Below are 4,908 nucleotides of genomic sequence, written 5' to 3' on the forward strand. Positions count from 1 at the left end.
TTCCATTTAAACCTTGTGTCCTCTTCTATTTGTTTTTTGAGTATACAAATCAGAGAATACAAAGTCAGAGGTCACCTTCCAGAATATTTTTCTTCATTTAATAGTTTTATTAAATTTACTTCTCTTTCTCTCTTCAGTACAATGGAAAGCAAACATGCCACATTTCCTTCATGGGGTTGGCTGTCAAGAACTGAAACTTCCAAAGATGAAAAGCAAAACAAGCAAAACAACATGAACCAATGGAATTAGAGGTTTACACAAGGTACAAAACTGTCTGAGGACCTCCAGTTCCAACAGTTGTTCAGCATGAATCAAATGAGCCTGTTTTTCATGTGAGCATTTTGTGACTCCATAATGCAATTCTTTGGAAGTCTATATATCTGATCCTTCCATATTACACTTTCCTGCATGTCCAGCTCTCATAAATTAGAAGATGGTTCTGTGTCTTTAAATACTCAGGTCCATTTGGTATTCTGTGGAGTTTTCCACTTACTTTCTTCAGATTCTTCCCGAAAACCCACCTTTTCTGTGAAGCCCATTTTCCTGGTTCTACTTTCCCCCTTCTTATCTCTATGAAATCTTAAACTGAAAGGCTATTGAGACAGACATTAATCTTCTTGTATTCTGGTTCCCTAGAGGTGGAACTATACAATTAAATTAACCATGCCTCTGCAACCCATGAGTTTTTACAATACCATTGGTTTCACATCACTCAAGGTGAGCTCAAATACTTGAAAGGTCTAATCTGGCCCTAGACATGAAGCTGACATATCAGTCCCTTTGGCATATTAAGCAAGGATTGCACACTGAAATACAAACTGTGCCTGTAGGCCAAGAACGTGTGCTCAGTTCCCAGGTTGTTATCCATAAATCAATCACAAATCTGGGTTACATGTGAAACAGAGATAAAAGAGGTAGGGAGAGATGGAACAGGGTCATAGGACAGATGGGTCTGTGCCTTATTTTTTACTTTTACACTTACACTTGTGCCTTGTAAGGGACCATGGGGTTGCGGGCGGGGGGGGGAGGACTAGCACACATTAGAACTTGGTCACTTCCTAATCCTTTGTGTAGGACCAGGGATGTAGGGATCTTGTATAATGCACTTTGTTTGCGTTTGTTGTTTGTCAGGGTCACCCGCTCAGTCATCCATTCAAATTTCAAATTTCCCATACCCTCCAGAAGAGCACTCCCCACACGCAATCCATCAGAATGTGTGAAAGTTTTGCTGGTGCATAACATTTTGTGTGTTTTAATTAGGTCATCATAAACATACACAAACACACACACAAACAATAGCACTGCATTGATATTGCATTGATATTGATAGTAACTATGAGGGAGCTTGAAAATCACAGGCTGTCTTATGTGAGTCATTACTGATCAATATCCATTTTACAATACCCATTTTGCAATGCTGATAGGCCAACAAATCAGCCGTCACAAGTCACAGGGGGAACATTCAGCTAAAACCTTTCAGCAATGTCTTGCATAAGGCAGATAATATTTTAAAGCCCTTATCTGGGAATGTGTCTTAGGATGTTGTTGTGGAGTTTAAAAGGATCCAGAGTCCAAAATCATCCAGCAAATTCATCCTCTGGTGATTCTTCAAGGCAAAGAGGATGGGGAATCAATAAACAGGAATGTGAAGGACGGGACACAACAAATCAAATGGAGATTATTTGCAAGACAGAAAGAAAACAGTGCTCGCTCGTATTGTCTGCCTCTGAAAGACCAGACAATTTCAGAGCCGAGTGTGGCAGGAATCAGCATTGCAAACTGATGAATGTATGGAACTTCTGAGTGTATTTGCTTGACCACAAGCAAGCCCTATGCCTTGGTCTTTCCTGTTATGTCAGAAAGGACTCTGAAGCACACCTCTTGGAACATGCCAGTGCAGCTGCTGTGGCACGGGAAGTCATCAGCTTGCCCTGACCATCGTCACTGGAGTGTCTGTAAGCGGCACTGCTGTATTCATAGACGAATGAAGGAATGTTGGATAGATCCCGCTGTACTTGCCGTGTTTTGATTGACTTGGCAGGGCTGTATGTCCAGGAGTGAATGGAGGACAATTTACATTTCAGTTCTGCATCTATTTATTTGTACATTTCTAACTCACCCAAGTGTGAGCTTAGGTGGACTCCTGGGGGGGCAGGGTAGAGGACAGGAAGGTCTGGAGGAATGTTGTCCATGGGGTCACAATAGGTCAGACGCGACTTTGCGACTAGCAACAATAACTCACCCAATAACTAATGTCTGGGTAGATTACAGTCAGTAAAAAACAAAACCAAAAAACCAAAAATGCCATATAAGACTTAAAAATATAAAATACAATACAAATATTTAGAAGAATAAAATATTATATAATGAACAACAATAAAGAAGATATGAATAAAAAAAGAATGTTGCCTGGCTCTAAAAAGGTAAACAACTTAGTTGCCAGGGGAACTTCTTTGGGGTGCGGCCACTGGGAAGGCCCTGTCTCTTGAAGTCACCTGCCTAGCTTCCTTTCGTGGAGACACTAGGAGAAGAACCTCCAAATATGACTCAGTGTCCAGGCTGGTACACATGGGAGGAGATGTGCCTTTACACACTTTGGTCTGAAGCCATTTAGGGTTCTACAGATCAACACTGATGCTTTGAACGGGAAATGGGCTGGAAGCCAGTGCAGCTGATGCAGTACTGGCATCACATATCAAACATCCAATCTAGTCTCAACTAGTAATTAGCAGCTCATTTGGAAGCAACTGAAGTTTCTGCATCATACTCAAACACAGTCCCATGTACAGGCAGGAGTTTGCCAGAGCATGGATATGAGTGCATATAAATGTACAACATTTACATTATGTATATGGACTTTGCAGTGAAGTAAATCATAGAAATATTTGAAACAAAGGAACCAATGGTGAGCCACTAAAACACCCTCACAAAAAGTGGCCTTCAGCTCAACAGCTCTAGTCCTGAGGTCTGTCGCTGTGAGTCGTTGCACAAAGAATAGGGGCATTGCCTGTTCGTGCTTGTCATTCTCTGCCTGAAGCAAGAATTAATAATTAGTAGATGATAGAATTCATTTAAGGTGATCACATTCCAATCCCAAGCAGAGATTGTATCAGAAGTTTTCTTCCAAGTTAATATTTGTGATATTAATGATGTTCACCTCATGGCATCCAAGCTGTTGGTTTAATTTTGCATTGTAAACTTTAACTGCACAGTCGAGATAAACAGTAGCAAGATCCCTTTTGAGATTTCCTCTGCAACATTGAATGTAATATTATTCATTTTTATTATCATTGTTAAATAGTTGATACACATACATACCTTAACATAGTGAGGAGGTCTGAGAGTGTCAAAGAAATTGATAGCAATGCTGTCAGGAGGCCAGGATAGGCTCATTAGGCTGGTCTCTAGCAGGGTCACCCATGGCAGAATGGTCACGGCTGAGATACCAGACCAAGTTAGAGCCACCTTCTTCAGGAGGTCATATCAGCAAAAAGAGAATGGATCTCATGAATGGAGATGAAGAAAAACCTTTAAAAGGGGGTAGAGAAACCTTCAAAAGGCAGCAACTGGGCAGCAGTAATAGGTGAAGATGACACTTTAAAGTTCTTTCACAGACAATAGCAGTGATGCTCAAGCTAACTCATTTGCGTACTGCACAAATGAAAGATGCAGTAATGCACTTCTGAATTCTCTCATTTCATAAATCCCATGCTGAAACAATCCCAAGTGAAACAAGATATTGTGCCAGAAAAGGAGAAGGCACTTTATGACCCATGGGGGAAGGGCAAAGGACGAATAAAAGTTGTCCTGTCACTAATGATCCTAATAATTTCTTGAAAGAAAATCACACACAGAGGTGAAAGTAAAGTCTAATGCTTCACAAAACATACTACCAGGACATGGAATGCGAGAAGCATGAATCAAGGCAAACTGAAAATCATCAAGCAAGAAATGGAAAATTGAACATCGCAGTACTTGGTGTGAGTGAACTAAAGTGGACCAGAATGGGACATTTTCAGTCAGACAAAGTGTTTTACTCCAGAAATGATAAGCTCAGAAGAAAAGGAATGGCTCTAATACTGAGGCAAGATGTAGCACAGGCAGGAAGAAGCTATAATGCAAAACCCAATCAACCAAATATCAACCAGAATTAGTGAAAAACCTATCAACATAACTATCATTCGAGTCTATATTCCAACAACAGTTGCTGAAGAAAAAGAAATTGAAAACTTTTATGCAAGGGTTCAAGATAACACACCAAAACAAGACATGCGACTAATCCTAGGTGACTGGAATGCAAAAAATAGAAAACAAAGCAGAATGAAATGTTGCAGGAAATTTTGGCCTGGGGTAAGAAATAAAGCAGGGAAATGACTCAAAGAATTTTGTGAATTCTTCATGCAGCATGCAGAGATTCTTATCCTTAAGAAAAGAAAGTCCTGGCCACATCTTAGGGATGCACATCACTGAAAAACTGATTCAAGGTCTGATTCAAATCAGGGGTAGGAGAACATTTACAAAAGCAGGTAGTAGATTCTCTTTACAGGCTTCCTATGTTACAGTTTGTTTGGCCCCAAAGCTGCAATCCTGTGTACACTTGCATGGCATCAAGCGTTAAACTCAGCGGGATTCATTTCTGAGTGCACACACAGTGAGATGGGGATGCATGAGGACCAGCAAAAGACTTTTGCTGCCTGAAGCCAAGGACAAGATGGCACTCGCTCACGTGCACCTCCAGCTGGACTTGACCCGAACCTTACTCTTTTAATTGTTAACAATATTTACTTATTTAACTGGCCAGGGTGACTTCTTTTCTTTACTTCTTTTCTTTTATAACTTCTTTTATATCTTTTATTTATTTTATATTATTAATTTTAATTTTATATTGTTATTTTTGTATTGTATTTT

This window comes from Varanus komodoensis, unplaced genomic scaffold, assembly GCF_004798865.1.
Source record: "Varanus komodoensis strain SLA01 unplaced genomic scaffold, ASM479886v1 scaffold28, whole genome shotgun sequence".
Lineage (NCBI taxonomy): Eukaryota > Metazoa > Chordata > Lepidosauria > Squamata > Varanidae > Varanus > Varanus komodoensis.